The sequence below is a fragment of the Nycticebus coucang genome, chromosome 10 (assembly GCF_027406575.1).
Source record: "Nycticebus coucang isolate mNycCou1 chromosome 10, mNycCou1.pri, whole genome shotgun sequence".
Lineage (NCBI taxonomy): Eukaryota > Metazoa > Chordata > Mammalia > Primates > Lorisidae > Nycticebus > Nycticebus coucang.
This window is the reverse complement of record NC_069789.1, coordinates 52,037,004-52,056,238: the sequence shown is the minus strand read 5'-3', so window position 1 is coordinate 52,056,238 and position 19,235 is coordinate 52,037,004. Positions and strand designations below refer to the sequence as shown.

The window sequence follows — 19,235 nt, the reverse complement described above, 5'->3', positions numbered from 1 at the left end:
ATCCCTGGTGTTTTCCAGATATACGATCATATCATCTGCGAAGAGTGAAATTTTGATCTCTTCTGACCCTATATGGATACCTTTGATCACCTTTTCTTCCCTAATTGTGGTGGCTAAAACTTCCATTACAATGTTAAAGAGCAGTGGAGACAATGAGCAGCCTTGTCTGGTTCCTGATCTGAGTGGAAATGATTTCAATTTAACTCCATTCAATATGATACTGGGTGTGGATTTGCTGTAGATGGCCTCTATCAGTTTAAGAAATGTCCCTTCTATACCAATTTTCTCAAGCGTTCTGATCATGAAGGGATGCTGGTAATTATCAAAAGCTTTTTCTGCATCAAATGAGAGAATCATATGGTATTTGTTTTTTAATTTGTTTATGTGCTGATTATAAACAGCACATAATAAACAATATCCGTTTATAGATTTATGGATATTAAACCAGCCTTAAGACCCTGGGATATAACCGACTTGGTCGTGATGTATAATTTGTTTGATGTGTTGCTGGATTCTGTTTGTAAGGATCTTGTTGAATATTTTTTCATCTATATTCATTAGTGATATTGGTCTATACTTTTCTTTTCTTGTTGGGTCTTATCCTGGTTCAGGAATCAGGGTGATGTTTCCTTCATAGAACGTGGTGGATAGTCTTCCTTCTTTTTCTACCTTTTGGAACAGGTTGAGTAATATAGGTACTAATTCCTCTTTAAAGGTTTGGTAGAATTCTGACGTGAAGCCATCTGGCCCCGGGCTTTTCTTTTTAGGGAGGTTTTGTATGGTTGGTGCTATTTCAGAACTTGACATTGGCCTGTTCAACATTTCCACTTGATTCTGGCTAAGACTTGGAAGGTGATGTGCTTCCAAGTATTGGTCAATTTCCTTTAGATTTTCTATTTCTGAGAATAAAGTTTCTTGTAATATTCATTAAGAATTTTTTGAATTTCTGAGGAGTCTGTTGTTATTTTGTCTTTGTCATTTCTGATTGATGAGATTAGAGATTTTACTCTCTTTTTCCTCATTAAGTTAGCCATAGGTTTATCTATTTTATTGACCTTTTCAAAAAACCAACTTTTTGATTTATTGATCTGCTGTATATTTCTTTTGTTTTCAATTTCATTTAATTCTGTTCTAATTTTGGTTATTTCTTTTCTTCTACTGGGTTTGGGGTTGGAATGTTCTTCCTTTTCCAGTTGCTTGAGATATCCCATTAAATTTTTAACTTCCTCTCTTTCCGTTCTCTTGAGGAAGGCTTACAGTGCTATAAATTTCCCTGTTAGGACTGCCTTTGCAGTATCCCAGAGTTCTGATAATTCGTGTCTTCATTGTCGTTTTGTTCCAAAAATTTGTCAGTTTTCTTCTTAATCTCATCTCTGACCCAGCTATCATTCAGCATAAGGTTATTTAACTTCCATGTTTTTGTATGAGTATGCAGATTCCTGTTGTTACTGAGCTCAACTTTTATTCCATGGTGGTCCGAGAAGATGCAAGGAATAATTTCTATTCCTTTAAATTCACTGAGGTTAGACTTGTGACTTAAGATGTGATCGATTTTGGAGTATGTTCCGTGGGCTGATGAGAAGTATGTGTATTCAGTTTTGTTGGGATGAAATATTCTGTAGATGTCTGCTAAATCCAAATGTTGGATGGTTAGGTTTAAATCTAAAATTTCTTTGCTCAGCTTATTGGAGGATTGATCCAACACTGTCAAAGGAGTGTTGAAATCTCCAACTATTATGAAGCTGGAGGAAATCAAGTTGCTCCTGTCTGTTAGATTTTCTCTTATAAACTGAGGTGCATTATGGTTGGGTGCATAGATATTAATAATTGAAATCTCATCATATTGAATATTACCCTTAACAAATATGAAGTGACCATTCTTATCCTTCCTTACGTTTGTTGGTTTAAAGCCTATTGTATCTGCAAATAAAATTGCAACACCTGCTTTTTTCTGATTACCATTTGCCTGAAATATGGATGACCATCCTTTGACCCTGAGTCTATATTTGTCTTTTAAGCTAAGATGTGACTCTTGTATGCAACAAATATCTGGCCTGAGTTTTTGTATCCAGTCAGCTAAACTGGATACACAGCTAAACTGTGCTGACTGGATACAAAATGACAGTTTAAGCTGTTCACATTAATGGAGAATATTGATAAGTCTGGTAAAACTTTGGGTATCGAGTGTTTCGAAAGTGCAGTGGACATTTTTAATCCTTTCGCCACTGTGGAAGTTGGAGTTTGATCAAAAGTTTCTGAGTGAGTTTACTTTTGTGGTAGAAGATTGGGCTGGTCATTATGGAGGATAGGTCTGAGAATATTCTGAAGAGCTGGTTTGGTTATGGCAAATTTCTTCAACATATGAATGTCATTAAAGTATTTAATTTCTCCATCATAAATGAAACTCAGTTTAGCTGGATACAGGATCTGGGGTTGAAAGTTACTTTGCTTTAGGAGGTTAAAAGTCGATGACCACCCTCTTCTGGCTTGAAAAGTTTCAGCAGAGAAATCTTCAGTCATTCTAATATTCTTTCCTTTGTAGGTAATGGATTTCTTACGTCTGGCTGCTTTGAGAATTTTCTCCTTCATATTAACTTTAGTGAAGTTAATTGTGATATGCCTGGGGGATGTCTTACTGGGATTGAGTCGTTCCAGGGTTCTGAAACTGTCTGCTATCTGAATTTCAGAATCTCTTGGCATGTCTGGAAAATTCTCTTTCATAATTTCATGGAGAAGGGCCTCTGTGCCTAGCAAGGCCACTTCATCAGTTTCAGGGATTCCAGTGAGACGTATTAGCCTTCTTCAAATTATCCCAGAGTTCTCTGAGAGAATGGTCTGTTTTTGCTCTCCATTTCTCTTCCTCTTTGAGAGTTTGGGAGTGTTCAAAGGCTTTGTCTTCAGTGTCCGAAATCCTTTCTTCTGCTTGCTCCACTCTGTTACTGAGGGATTCTACTGTATTTTTCAGATCTTTGAGGGCTGCAAATTCTTGCTTCAGTGCATCAAAATCTTTGGTGGTTTCGTCTTTAAATTCGTTAAATTCTTTAGACAACTTTTGAATTTCTCCTCGGATTTCTGATTCCTACTTTTGAATTGCTGCTCGAATTTCTAATTCCAAATTTTCCTCCATTTTATTAATCTTGTTTGCAATCCAAATTCTCGATTCGATTTCTGACATCTCGGCCAGCTGTTAATGAATGGGATCTTCAGTTACATCTGCCATATCTTTCCTTGAGGGAGTTGATCTATTCTGGTTATTCATGTTACCAGAGTTTTTCCACTGATTCCACCCCATGATTGTTTTACACCGTTTGATTTTTCCCCGGGAGCTTTGTCGAGGACCTGTACAGTGCTATGGCCTGAGCAACTGGGGACCTGTTTGATGTGGTGTGGCTAAGTGGTTCTGTCTTGTTTTCAGCTGGTTTCTGTTCGACCCTAGTGAAACAGTTACTCTGGGTTGAAGTCTCAGCTGTGGAGAAATACCAGCAATTAAGTCACCCCGCCCCCCACAGGCAACAATTGGAAAAGGAAAATCAAACCTTCCTACACCACACACGAGGGCACCACCTGAATAGTCCTTTGGCGATTGGCTTAGTTCAAAAGGTCCAAATGAATTGTCTCAGTCAGCACCTGTCTCAGGTGGGAGTGTTTAAAAGGTCTCTGGCAACTGGATCACAGGGGTCTGGTGATTACTGTGATATATGGCTTGCTCCCAGTGCTGTGTGGAGTCAGCAGGAGCCACACAGCAAATAGATCAGTCTGGGAGGTTGATACCTCCTTCCCCACCTTGCGCTTCTGTCACACCCAGTCACTGATAGCCCAGCAGTTGGCTGACCCAGTTGCCTATAGTGAACAGATACTCCAGTGGTTTGTACCTGCCTGAAACACAAGGAAATCTATTTCTGCTCAGCCAGGCCACTCCGCTCTGCCTCTGTCTAGCAGGAGGAGGTGAGGCCTGACAACCTTGGGTGCTTGATGGAGGCTGGGGGTGTTCTTTCAGTTCCAGCTCCACCCCTGATTGATGCTACTCGTAGAACAGAACAGAACAACTTTGCGTGTATTTGTTTCTGTCCCTGCTAAGTTCCCCTGCAAAAGAGAAGCTATTTTGAGTTCCCAGAGTCTGCGCCTCAGGCCCTGTCTTCGCTCCTGCAGGTTTGTATTCGGTTACCTGTCAGTTCTAGCTTGCTGCCTTCCTTTGTCTATAGGCTGACAATCCCCTGAGGTCCAGGTGCGTCTTAGGCTCAGTAAAGCGGTCCTCTGGGTCAGCCCTGCCCTGGGAACTTCCCGGGCCTGCGAGTGCGTTTCTAGTCTCTGTGCTCCACCCAGGTCGGTACCACCTCAGGCAAACCGTTCACTCACGGGGCCTGCGTTTCTGTCCCAGATCTGTTCTGTGGTCATTGCCACCTGAGTAGATGCCTGGCCTCCTCTGGTTACCCAGGGAGACAGGGGGTGTGGCTTCAGAATATCTGGGAGTGAGCCGTATTATTGCTAAAAGACGGCTGCTGCTCTGCACCTCTGGGCACTGCTGCTCCAGTGTGGTTCTCTCTCAGCCAACAGTCCTCTCCTCGCTCCCGTGCCCCAGAGTCAGCACTGAACAGCTGCGGTTTAGGCACTGTCCACACCTCTCGAGAAATCACCCAAGAATCTGGACTCCTGGGGGGCAGGCCTCCAGACCTCAGAGTGAGAGCAGAGGGGAGTGCTGGGAGCTCAGAGTTGCAGGTAGAGAATATATACAGTTTTATGCCTGGCAGGAGAACTCCGTGGCACCCTAGTAGGGGAGGTAGGTCCAGTTTTTAGAGGGTCTCTCCTGTGGAGTGTAGTGGGAGGACCTTTGAACTATGCTCGTTTGTTTGTGGGGCACTCTAAGCCATTCTCATGGGGGAGGGGACTCCCGTGGCTTGGGGATGGATTTTATACCTTTTGTTTGTATCCTTGGGGTCACAGCTCCCCTCATCGGGGTTGATGTGTGTTCTTCAACCTTCTCTCTTGGTGCAGCTCAAATCCACCAGGTTACTTGCTAAATTTCTGTCCTTTAACTTTCCTTCTGGACGGGAGCCTCTGTGGAAAGCTGGCTTCAGTCAGCCATCTTGTCTCCTACCCCCCCACATTTGTGTTTTGAATTGTATTAGGAATATTAATGTTGTCGAGCTGAAGAGCCATTCTAGGTGACATTAGCCTTCTCTTTCTTCTTCGAAGTTCTCACATTCAGGCTGACCATGCTAGCTACCCAGTAGTTGAGAACAACTCTTACTCTAAGCAAAGTTAAAAACCAAGCAGACTACTAGGAATTCTATGCACTGAGATTTCCTGGAATTCTCAGTTGTCTTTCAGGGCCACTTCTGAAAGGGACTGTAATACCAGAACATCCCACTTCTGTTGGTATTGGCATTATCACTAGATACAAATTTTTACCCTCAGTTAGCTAGACATAATATACTCCTCATGTGGCTGTGGGTGCTGGTTAAGCGAGAGAAAACAGGCTATATTACTTACCTCTGCCTTCAGAACTGACTTAGTCTGAAAATCCAGTATATCCTCATCTGATGTATGCCAGTTTCCCCTGGTGATGAAGTGCAGCTGGACATCTTTAGCTTTATAGCTCAGTGGTCATGTGCCATATACTTCATACTGGACAGGTTAGATAACATTGCTGCCTGGTGTCCCTTGATCTTCCACTAGATCTTGGATACCAGGAGCTGTTTCTCCAAAAAGAAGCACTTTTCACTTACTTGCTGAAGTATGATCTTGTTTCAAAGCCTACAAAGAGTCAAGAAATGAGAGGCAATGAATTTTTTTTTTTCACTGAAAAAATAGATGTACTGAGTATGATTGTATTGGCAGAAAATTGGTAGCTATATGTGGAGTCTGGTTTGAGTTAGGGATTATTTCAAATCATCAGGAAAATATACCAAGGAAAGATCAGAGTTGCAAGTCATGGTATAAAAATAATGTAAACTTTGTTTTCTAATAAAATGTGTTTTGAAGGTACAGGGGGAGAAAAGAGTTTTTGAGGCCTCCATTGCAATCTATTAGCACTTCCCAAGGATACTTTTTAGCATCATGACCTACTACTGATGTTTGAACTCCATTTGGTTTTTCTGACTCATAAAGGTGAATTGTAGCACTTCCTCCACGTAGTTTCAGGAAGAGAGAAACTTAACCTTGCTGTGTGAGCTGCTCAGGGCTATTAGCTTATTAGTTAACCTTATAAATGGATCATAGCTATATATTCAAATATGGAATATGCTACTTGCAAAATGCAAAGGGCCAAGCAAGTATTTTGTTTCCTCCTTTGGGGGAGAGGAACAAGGGATAGTAAATTCTCTTTGTCACTGGGAGGAATATTCCATGATATCCCTCGATCCTCAGGAACTTAGTTGAGGTGGCAAGCTCCTGTATTTTCATAGGATTTAGTTCTTAATTCTGTCTCATGTGTATCTTACCAAGGCACTTCGTCTCTCAGTCTTCTACTCTCCTGGTCCTAATAAGTTTGCTGTCATCCAGAGCAGGATTAAGGAGATGTAGTATGTAATGTTGAGGCAGCTGTGATTGCTGCAGTTGTAGCGCAGAACAAAAATTATGTTTCCCTAAAGCAGTAGATGTATTATTGTCCTTGCCAAGTGAAAAAAACTTGTTCACTTTTCTTCTTTCTGGATTGTTATGAAAGAAAAAACATTTGCTAGGTTAAAGCTATGTGTCAGATACCAAGGCTATCTTAATTTGTTTATAAGAATGCTCCATCTCGAGTATGCCATTGAATTCATCTTCTCATTAAGTTTATGCTGATCTGCCATCATTATTTAAGCCTATTAATTTTTGTCATAACGAGACTACTAGAGGCATTTACCCCTGCAATTCTCAAGTCTCTGACAGTAGACTAGTCTCTGCTTTTCTTTTGAGATGCCTAATTGCTGGAGAAAGGAAGCTCATGTTTTCCAACTGTCCCTTCCTATCTTATATAGCCATTGCCCAGAAAACCAAAGTTTGGATTCTACCCATTGCTGAGAGTATATACATTCTAATTATAAACCCAAGAACTAGAAAAATAACAATTAGGTGATTTCTTACATTTATTTTTGGGCATTTGATGTTATCTGTTGCTTTTATATGGGATTGTTTCTTCTGATTGATCACATGTGTGTAGAAATTCAACTGACTTTTTAAAACCTTGATCTCATATTCAGTGACCTTGCTAAACTTACTCTTATAGATATTCCCTAAATTATTTTGGATTTTCTACATCACAGTCATCATCTGATAGTAATGACAGTTTTATTTCTTTCTATACAGTCATTTTACATCTTCTTTTCCTTACCTTATCTCACTGGCTAGGACATCCACCACATTGTTGAATAGAAGTGGTGATAACAGGCATCCTGTCTCATTCCTGATCTCAGAGGTAAAACTTTCAGTATTTCACCAGTATATATGATGTTTGCTGTATGACTTTCATAGATACTCTTTAGGAGATAAAGGAAATTGCCTTCTATTCCTAGTTTGCTCAGAGATTTTACCACTAATGGGTAATGAGTTTTATGAAATGCTTAAAAAAAAAAAGTTACAATTATGCTACTTTTTACCTTTGTTCTTTTAATGTAATAGGTTAATTTTTTAATGTTAAATCCACCTTGCATTTATAGAATAACTTTCCATTCCTAGTATATATGGAAGTAGATTGTGATACACATATAATGCCCTGATTGGTTTCATTTGCTAATGTTTTGTATAGAACTTTTCTATCTATGTTCACTATTGGGATTGGCATATGCTTTTTTTTTCCTTGTAAGATACTTTTTCTGGTCTAGGCTGGGCGTGATGTTTCACATCTGTAACCCAGCCCTCTGGGAAGCCAAGTGGGTGGATTGCTTTGGCTCAGGAGTTGACACCAGCCTGAGCAAGAATAAGAACCTGTCTCCATTAAAAATAGAAAAATGAACCAGGTGTTGTGGCAGGTGCCTGTAGTCCCAGCTACTCGTGAGGCTGAGGCAGGAGGATCTCTTGTGAAGTTGCTGTGAGCCAGGTTGATACCATAGCACACTAGCCCGGGGCAACAGGGTGAGTAAGACTCTGTCTCAAAAAAAAAAAAAAAAAATCTAAAAACAAAATATTTTTCCAGGTCCTGGTGTTAAGGTTATTTTAGTCTCATAAAATGATTTATTCCCTCTTTTTCATATCATTTGAAATATTTTTTTGTAAGATTGATTTTTTGTTGTTGTTGTTTTCCTTCCTTAAACAGTAAATTCACCAGTGAAGGCATCTGGGCCTAGAATTTTCCTTATTGGGGAAGGTTTAAAATATGAATTCAATTTCCATAATAGATACAATATTATATAATTTTCCTGTTTCTTTTTTAATCCTTCTGATAGGTTATAGAGTTATTTGATAGAGGTATTCTATGTTGTAAGAATATTCCTCTCGTTGGATTTTTTCAGATGGTGTACTTATCCCATTCCTCATAATGTCCACTTTGATCTTTTCATTAGGTGGTATTTACTCAGCTTTGTTACTATAAAGTTACCCTGTGTAATTAATAAGCATTTTGTGGAAAGGTAATTGGTAACGATGTACACATCCTCCTCTTCAAAGTCTTTCAATTTATTCACATGTCTCTTTATGTGTATATGAACTGATGATTTCCTGTTTTTTGTTTTTTTCTTTTTATTAAATCATAACTGTGTACATTGATACATTTATGGGGTTCAGTGTACAGATTTGATATACAATGAAAAATGCTTACATTGAATTAAGTAACATACCCATCACAATTATACTCTTGAATATTTTTGATAGGCTTGTCAAAGATCAAATGACCATAAGTAGCTGGGTTCATCTCTTGGTTCTCTATTCTGTTCTGTAAATCTCTCTGTTTTTTGTGCCAGTACCATGCTGTTTTGATCACTATAGATTTATAATATAGCCTGAAGTCTGATAACATGATAGCTCCTGATTTGTTTTTATTTCTGAGTAATGCATTTGCTATTTGAAGTTTTTTCTGATTCCATATAAAATTAAGCACCATTTTTTCAAGCTCTTGAAAGTATGAAAGTGATGCTTTAATAGGGATTGCATTAAATCTATAGATTACTTTGGGTAGTATGGACATTTAACAATGTTGATTCTTCCCAGCCATGAACTTGGTATGTTTTTCCATTTGTTAACATCTTCAGCTATTTCTTTTCTCAGAGATTCATAATTCTCTTTATATAGAGATCTTTCACATCCTTTGTTAGGTAAATTCCCAGATATTTCATTTTCTTTGGCACTACTATAAAAGTAAGAGTCCTTGACTATATTTTCAGCTTGACCATTGTTAGCATATATAAAAGCTACTGATTTGTAAGTATTGATTTTGTATCCTGAGACACTGCTGTATTCCTTGATCACTTCTAAGAGTTTTGTAGTTGATTCCCTGGGATTTTCCAGGTATAGGATCATATCATTAGCAAAGAGTGAGAGTTTGATCTCCTCTGACCCTATTTGGATATCCTTGATCGCCTTCTCTTGCCTGATTGCTATGCTAAGACTTCCATTACTATGTGGAATAGCAGTGAAGACAGTGGGCATCTGCCTAGTTCCTGATCTGAGTGGAAATGTTTTCAATTTTACACCATTCAATATGATACTGGCTGGGTTTGATGTAGATGGCCTTCTATCAGTTTAAGAAATGTCCTTTCTATACCTATTTTCTTAAGTGTTCTGATCATGAAAGGATGCTGGATATTATCAAAAGCTTTTTCTGCATCCATTGAGAAAATCATATGGTCTTTGTTCTTTATTTTATGGATGTGGTGTATCATATTTACAGATTTGCATATGTTGAACAAACCCTATAACCCTGGAATAAAACCAACTTGATTATGGTGTATAATTTTTTTGATGTGTTGTTGAATTCTGTTGCCTAAGATCTTATTGAAAGTTTTTGTATCAATATTCATTAATGATATTGGTCTATAACTTTCTTTCTTGGTTGGATCCTTTCTTGGTTTGGGGATCAGGGTGATATTTGCTTCCTAGAATGTGTTGCAAAGTTTGCAAAGTTTTTCTATGCTTTGGAAAAGTTTGTATAATATAGATACTAGTTCCTCTTGAAAGGTTTGATAGAATTTGGATGTGAAGCCATCTGGTCCTGAACTTTTCTTTTTGGGGAAATTTCACAATGTTGATGCTATTTCAGTGATTGATATAGGTCTATTCAAGATTTCTAATTCTTTCTGGTTAAGTCTAGGAAGGTGAGATGTGCTTCCAGATATTTGTCCGTTTCCTTCAGATTTTCATATTTCTGGGAAGAGAGATTTTTGTAATAATCACTGAGGATTTTTTGAATTTCCGAGGTGTCTGTTGTGATTTCTCCTTTATCGTTTCTGATAGATGATGTTAGAGATTTTACTATTCCCTTTCTGGTTAGATAGGCCAAAGGTTTATCAATTTTATTACTCTTTTCAAAAAACCAACTTTTTGTTTTGTTGATCTTCTGAATGATTGTTTTGTTTTCAATTTCATTTAATTCTGCCCTAATTTTTGGTTATTTCTTTTCTTCTGCTGGGTTTGAGGTTGGAACGTTCTTCCTTTTCTAGTTGCTTGAGATGATCCATTAAGTTTTTGGCTTCCTTTGTTTCTGTTTTCTTGATGAAGGCTTCCAATGCTATAAATTTCCCTCTTAGGACTGCCTTTGTAGTATCCCACAGGTTTTGATAATTTGTGTCTTCATTATCATTTTGTTCCTAAAATTTGGTGATTTCCTTCTTAATCTCATCTATGACCCAGCTACCATTCAGCCTAAGATTATTTAGTTTCCATGATTTTGTTTGAGTATGAAGATTCCTGTTGCTGTTGAGTTCAACTTTTATTCCATGGTGGTCTGAGAAGATACAAGGAATAATTTGTATTCTTTTAAATTTGCTGAGGTTAGCCTCGTGACCTAGGATAAGATCAATTTGGAGGATGATCTGTGGGCTGATGAAAAGAATGTGTATTCAGTTTTATTAGGATGAAATATACTGTAGAGGTCTGTTACATCCGTTTGTTCTAGGGTCAGGTTTAAGTCTAATATTTCTTTGTTTACTTTCTTCTTGGAGGATCTATCCAAACTGTCAAAGGGGTGTTAAAATCTCCAACTATTATAGTGCAGGATGATATCAAGTTGCTTATATCCATTAGGGTCTGCTTTATGAATTGAGGAGCATTCTGGTAGGGTGCATAAATGTCAATTGTCAAAATCTCTTCATGTTGGGTGTTTCCCTTGACAAATATGTAGTGACCTTCCTTGTCTTTCTTCATCTTTGTTGGTTTAAAGCCAATTGTATCTGCAACTACAGTCGCAACCCCTGCTTTTTTCTGGTTTCCATTTGCCTATATTATAGATGTCCATCCCTTTACCCTGAATCTGTTTTTATCCTTTAAGGTAAGATGAGATTCTTGTATGTAGCAGACATCCAGTCTGAGTTTATGTATCCAGTCAGCCAGCCTGTGCCTCTTTAGAGGACAATTTAAACCATTCACATTAATTGAGAGAATTGATAAGCCTGGCTGTGTTTTGGGTGTCATGATTTTCAGATGTCCAGTGGACATTTGTAATCCTTTCACTTCTGTGGAAGTTGAATTTTGTTCAAAAACTTCTGGGTGAGTTTACTTTGGATGTAGAGCATTGTACTGGTCATTGTGCAGGATGGGTCTGAGAATATCCTGAAGAGCTGATTTAGATATGGCAAATTTCTTCAACATGTATATGTCATTAAAATATTTGCTTTTTCCATCTCCCAAGTGAAGCTCAGTTTAGTTTGGATCCAGGATCCTGGGTTGAAAGTTTTATTTTGTTTTAGGAGATTGAAGTTCGATGACCATCCTCTTCTGGCTTGCAACATTTTGGCTGAGAGATCTACAGTCATTGTGATATTTCTCCCTTTGTAGGTGATACTTTTCTTATGTCTGGCTGCTTGCAGAATTTTCTCCTTCCTCTTAACTTTGGCAAAGTTAATCACAGTGTGTCTAGGAGATGCTTTATTTGGATTAAATCTTGCTGGGCTTCTGAAACTGTCTAGTGTCTGAATTTCTGTATTTCTTGCAATGCTTGGGAAATTCTCCTCCATAATTTCTTAGAGTAGAGCATCTGTGTGTTTAGGACCATTGTCTTCTCCTTAAGGAATTTCTATAAGATGAATGTTTGATCCATTGGATTGATCCCACAACTCTCTCAGGGAATGATCGGTGTTTGCTCTCCATATGTCTGCCTCTTTGAGCATTTGGGAACGTTCAAAAGCTTTGTCTTCAGTTTCAGAGATCCTTTCTTCTGCCTGGTCACCTCTATTACTGAGGGATTCTGCTGATTTTCAGAGCTCTTCAAATAACTTGAATTACTGTGTTTCAGAGCTCTTCAACTAACTAGAATTACTCTTTTGATTTCAATTTCTAACTTTCCTTCTATTCATCTTATTTGCCATCCATATTCTGAATTCAATTTCTGACATTTCAGGCATTGTTTATGTATAGCATCTTCAGTTGTATCTCCTTTGTCATTCCTTGGGGGGTTGATCTACCCTGGATATTCATGTCGCCAGAGTTCTTCCATTGGTTCCATACCATGTTTATTTTCCACTGTTTGGTTATTAGAAGTGGTGGGGTGAGATTGAATTGGGGTTCCCAGGTAGTAGAGATAATCAGCCCCTTACCAAAGCACTAGGCTTTGTAATTGTGGCTTATCTCCTACAACCTTACAAAGGTCCCTTTCAGAGTTTTGGCCAGAGACTCTGAGAACCAGAGCTAGCTCTGTTTTGATATCAGCCAACCTGTACCATATCCTAAGAAGTCATGGTATTAGGATTAAATCTCATCTGTGAAGAGATACAGACAGCTGCAGCCCCCAGCCCCCACTTCAGTTCTTTTCCGGTATAGAACTTCGAAGGTCAACCTCAGAGTGTCCCTGGATGGACAGCCCCAGACACGAGTTCCAATTAAATTGTCTCAGGCAGTTCAAACCCTGCTCAACAGAGAGGGATTCAGGGGTCTCCAACAGCCCAGTTAGAGCCGGGGAGTCATGCCCCCTCCTGCCAGACTCAGTCCACACTGTTGTCTGCTTCTCTGCTCACAGGCCCAGTTGGAACCAGGGACCACCTCCCTCCCGCTGGTCTTATTCCACTGGTCTGGCTTCCTGGACTGGGAAGCCTCTGCTATCCATTCCAGTTGAAGTCAGGGTACCAGGTCCCTGCCCTCCAGTCTTAGTCCATACCTGGCAAGCCTCTGCTCGCTGGCTCTGGGCTCTGTTGGAGTCAAGGGACCACACTCTACCCACAGATCTCAGTCCACATCTGCAAGTCTCTGCTTGCAGGCCCAGCTGGAGTCAGGGGATCACACCGGCAGGTCTCAGTTCACTCCCGGAGGCATGCTGGCTCTGTTGGAGTCAGGAGACCATGCCCTTGCCCTTAGGTCTTGGTCCACACCCAGCAACCCTGTGCTCGAGGGTTCTCTTAGGGTCAGGAGACCATGCCCTTGCCCTCAGATCTCAGTCCCCATCTGGCAAGCATCTGTTCACAGGCCCAGCTGGGAATGGGGACTAGCCCTGCCCACTGAACTCAGTCCACTCTGGGCAACCACTCTCCCGCTGTGGGTGCCATCAGAGCTGGGGGTTCTATACTCCCTTCCACCAGACACACCCCGAACCAAGGGTCAACACCACCACTGACCAGGCAAAGTCGTAACCAGGGGACTGCTCCTCCTCATGCCTAGTGTCCCAATCTTCCCACACCTTCTGTCTTCCCCATTAGTCACATACTGTGTCGTGGTGGTCGATGGTCCACACTATGCCTAGATCTTTCAGGAAAAGACTAAACACTTTGCTCTCTGCAGGGGGCAGAATTTCAGACTGCCATGCGAGGGCGGGGAGGGTGGACTGGCAGTTTGGACTTGTGGGGAGAAGTATCTGTTCAATTTTATGGACGGCAGGGTGGTGTCTAGGTTCATAAGTGGGATCTCCCTGGAAAAAGAGACCTGGTGTTTAGCGGCTCTCTCCAGTGAGGTAAAATGAGAGGTCTTTTGTTCCTTGCTCACTTGCAGAGAGCCTGTGGTGGGCATCCTGCTTGGGGGAGTGGTCTCCTGTCCTCTAGTCGATAGCTCTGTAATTTGTTTTCTTGAATGCTCTTCCTTGGAGTTACAGCTTGCCAAACTTATATCTTGGCTCAGCTCCCTATCTTTGTCTTCATAGAGTCCAATTCTGTCCAATTTTTCTTCCTCTGGTCAGGAGACTCTGCCGAGGGTTGCTACCAATTGGCCATCTTCCCCAAATTCCCTAATTTCCTCTTTTTTTATTGAGTAATATTTACTATAGTTACTTTGAAGCTCACATTGTTAGCGGGATTTGTTTGAGTCCCTTCTAGCTGACTTCTTTGTCCTTTTGACATGTTTCCATTAGTCTTTGAACATCTCCTCACTTTTAATACCGTGTGCTTTCCTAGGCTCGTCTTTTCCCTAGCCTAGCTCTGGAATTAGTCATTTCTTCAAGAAGTCCTGATTCTTTTTAGTAGAGACTAGATTGAGAAGCCAAGATCTGGTCCCTCGGTGGGCTCACTGCTATTGAAATTGTGGGGCTCTTAAGCCCTCTCATTGAGCAAAACAGCTAGGATATTTATATATGGATGTGTGTGTAAATATATGAACGTATATATTGTGAGTACATATACACTGTATTTCTGTCCGTATATTTTTAATGTGCACATTGATATATGTATTTCCAGTCCTACACTATAGGGTTCTAGTTTTTCCCCTTTCCATGTTCGTAACTCCCTTTTCGAACAGTGAGGGACCTGGCTGCCATTAGCCATAACATATTTATTATCTGATCAGTCTGCACATCTGTCCCTCACTGCATTTTGGTTCTGATATCCCATTCAGTCTTTCTAACTTGTAGATGTCCTCCCACTGTTGGTAACTTCATGACCCTTGGAGCCTAGGCTCTGACACCAGAGCAACTTTCTCTGCGTTGAATGCTCTCATCACCCTACCTAATTTGTGAGTTCCTGCTTGAGTTTAAATACAAAGTCCAGGACTTCCTCTTACCCCTGGTGGGGCTCTGACTCCTTCACTGAGACATTTTCACCCTGCTTGGGCTACAACATGCTGTGTAGGACTGACACCTCACTCTAGCCTCTCCTTGAAAAGAAGGCCTTTCTCATCCTCCTTGGTTTTGACCCTGTGTGCTCTTGACCACCTGTGTCCCCATTATGGACATGGATATCTTTTTCATTTCACTTGGGCCCCAAAGTAGCACACCATGGTTCCCACACTGGTGGATGTCTTTCCCCTCCCACTCAGCCTCCAACACACAGCTTCCTTTGCCTCTGTCAGTGCAGATCTCAGCCTTCCTCTGTCCTACTCAATGGCTTTAGGGCTAAAACTTTCAGAAAGGGAAGAACAAAGAGAAAACTGTTCGCTTTTGAATGTCTGAAGCATTTGGAATGGTGCCCTCTTTTTATTCCCGAAACTAATAATTTGTGTCATCTCTCTTTTCCTTCCTTAATAGTCTCTTCTAGCAGTTTATCAATTTTATTAGTGTTTTCGATGAATTTTACTTTGGTTTGCTAATGCTTTCTGTTGTATGCATATTTTTTTTAATTTCTGTTTTTTATTATTTTACCCCTTCTACTTTGGGTTTAACTTGTTTTTTTCTTCAGCTTCTTGAAGAGGGTGCTTAGATGATTGTTTTTCAGCTTTACCCCTTCCTTCACAATATGTACACTTAGACTTACAAATTTCATCCTGAGCAGAGCTTTAGCCACATTCTACAAGTTATGCCAAGTATGTTATTTTTATTATCATTCTCTTCAATATATTTCTAATTTATATTGTGATTTGTTCTTTGATCCATGGGTTATTTAGAAGCATATTTTTATTTCTAGTTATTTTTGTTTAGATTTCTATTGATTTCCTAGTTGTATTTTTGTTTCTAATCTCTAAATTCCACAGTGGTCAGAAAACATATTCTTTTTTTTTTTTTTTTTTTGTAGAGACAGAGTCTCACTGTACCGCCCTCGGTAGAGTGCTGTGGCGTCACACGGCTCACAGTAACCCCTAACTCTTGGGCTTACGCAATTCTCTTGCCTCAGCCTCCCGAGCAGCTGGGACTACAGGCGCCTGCCACAACGCCCAGCTATTTTTTTTTGTTGCAGTTTGGCCGGGGCTGGATCTGAACCCGCCACCCTCGGCATATGGGGCCAGCGCCCTACTCACTGAGCCACAGGCGCCGCCCAGAAAACATATTCTTAATGTTTCCAATTTTGTGACTATGTTGAACCTAATTTATTACCCAGCATACAATCAATTTTGGCAAATTTCCATAGGTACTTTGAAAGAAAAGTGAATTCTGTAATTGTTGAATACTCACCATGTTTTAGAGTTGTGATTCCCGCCACTCTCTTAAAATATAATGTTAAGAGCTATAGGTCATATTCTGTGTCTTTTGCATGGTATTTTTTCTAGGATAAGAAAATACTTTGTCTTGTTTTGTAGGTGCTATGCAGTACGCAGATAGTAAATTAAAATACTTGAAACATATTCATGCCTAAATCCTTTTATGGATATACCATTTCCGTAAAAATCAGGATATGAAATTAGGTAGTAAAGGAAGAATGAAGCAGGGGTATCCAACATGTGGCATGCTGATTTTGTGAGGACTTTTTTTCTTTATCTGTGGTGTCATATATCAAGGAAAGTATGCATAGACTTTTTAAGATAAATGAATGGTATTATTATTTTCAAAACTTTGTGGATATGGTGTGGCTAAAATAAATTATATATTCCAATTCATATAGCTTCAACATTGTTTCTCTCAAATCTAGAAAATAGTTGTGAGGTCTATCCATTCAGCCTACTTAAACATCTTTAATATCTTTAAAATCTATTATATGTAACTTCTGCCTTGGTCTCTGGAAGGTGAGCTACACTGAATCTAAACAAGAGCCAGAGGAATGGAGCTGGCTGGCAGGTAGGCAGGGACCTAATGTAAAAAAGTAAACAAGAGGAATTAAGGTGTAACATTATTACAGGCAGAAATTACACTGTGCTGGTACATCAAAAGGATCTTCAGAAAAAGATTATTATAGTAGAATAGCTATTGAGGGAAAAAAAGAACCAAAGAAAGAAAAAACAATCAAGATGAAAACTGAGGTCAGATTGCCAATTTGAAGGATAAAGAAGGCAAAACTGAATCATGTTTGTTTTCCAGCCAGTATCCTTTCTTTTTCATCCTTGCTTCTGGACCCTGCATTGTTCAGGTATCGACTCTTTTCCATATAGATATGTGAACAGAGAAGCTGACCCCATGCCCAGCTTCAGATTTTACTGACTGATCTGAGCCAATTATTGTATTACCATTTCTCCTACCAGTGGTGGGTTTAGGAGTAGACATGTAACCCAGTTTTGTCCAATGAGATCTCTGAGGTAATATACTCAGAGACTTTAGGTAAGACCACCTCTCTTCTAAGATAAAAGGTAAAGGAAAAGAAGGTATGCTAACTTCTAGAACTACCACATTGGGAAATTTTTAATTGACTTCATGCATTTAGGAATTGTTATTTAAATTAATACAATGGGTGATTAAATATATTTTTTTAAAGGAAAAAGGGATGTTGGTTTAATGATGTATAAACTGTATCAGTTGAGAATGTATTTAGAAACAATAGAAAATCTATTGGGGATTGTTTTTTCTTAATAATCAGGAAATTATTCATCTCATTATCAAGACTTTTTGGAGATAGCTACTTAGTAATTTCAAATACCCAGACTCCATTTTTCTGCTTCTCCATCCCTAGTCGTCATTCTCATGTTTGTCACTTGATGGTCAGAAGGTGGCTGATATACCTCCAAGTAGGAGGAAAGGGAAAGATGAAGGGACAAAGGGCATGCCAGTTGACTCAGCCTTGTCAGGAAAACAAAAGCTTTCCCAGTAGCCCCACTCTGAAATCTGCTGTGCAGATCTCATTAGCACCCCCTAATTGGAATGCTGCTTGGGCTACAAAGAAGTTATGAATGGGGTCAAGTTAGCCTAACAACTGGGCCAGCCACACATACTTACCTACCCCACATAAATGGATTATGCTAGACCAGAGTTCTCAACCTGTGGGTTGCAGCCCCTTTGGGGGTCAAACAACCCTTTCACAGGGGTTGCCTAAATACATCCTGCATATCAGATATTTACATTACTATTTATAACAGTAGCAAAATTACAGTTGTGAAGTAGCAAGGAAAATAATTTTATGGTTGGGGGTCACCACAACAGGAGGAATTGTATTAAAGGGTCGCAGCATTAGGAGGGTTGAGAACCACTGTGCCAGTCAATCAGGTAAAGGCACTTGTCTGTTATTCTGGAATGTTGTGGGCTTTGGGCTACCACTTGCAGGGGATCTAGTCTACCTTTAATTTAGCTTCAGCTGTGTTAATTCAGTAACTTTTTCGCTTTTTGCTTATGTTTTATAGACTTAAGTTAGTACAGCCAGCCCTCTGTATCCATAGGTGCTGAGACTGTGGATTCAAACAACCACAGACAGAAAAGATTTGGGAAAAAATTGGTTATGTCTGTACTGAAAATGTACAGATTTTTACCAAAATTAGGATTTCTGATAAACATGTACATTTGTGCTAAGTTTATACAAATTATTATTTTTCATTTGAACCAGGCATTGTGGTGATTTTTTTTATTTTCATTGTGGTAATTTTTAAGTGAGGCTCATAATTCTTAAAGCTTCTCTCTTAGCAAGAACACAGGAACTATTAAACTTAACTCCATACCAGTGACAATAAAACTACCCTTTTCAGCATCCCTTCTGAGAAAGGAGATAACACAGTTCATTCAAAGAAAAAATAAACAGTGTTTAATATCTGATATGCATTGAGGATTTATCTGCATAAACTTAACTGTTCTTAAATTATGTACTGGTCTCTATTTCTTTATCCCTCCAGCCCTCAGCTCCATCCTTGTTCACAGATATGTTAATTCTCAATCATTGCAATAAATCATTGAGGTAAAAATTAAAAGGACAGTTTAACAGTGAAAGAAAATGTGCCTTTCTGCTAGAGGTGATGCTTTCTGTAGACAAAGTGAAATCATGTTTTAGAAGGAATAAAGATAAAGATGCAGAGTGGGATGGAGCATGCATGAAAAGAGACAGTACAGCTTCCAGTCTGTGCTGATTGACAGAGGTTAGCAAACAGAGATTGGGCCTGATTAACAGGATACCTCATTTTAGGATTCTGGA

At 39.6% G+C, this 19,235-nt stretch overlaps 1 protein-coding gene across 4 annotated transcripts in view; it reads left to right on the top strand.

The window, feature by feature from the left end:
- The window catches only part of SYT14 (synaptotagmin 14), a 266,929-nt gene that overhangs the window by 171,387 nt on the left and 76,307 nt on the right, over nucleotides 1–19,235 (top strand). The window lies entirely within an intron of this gene.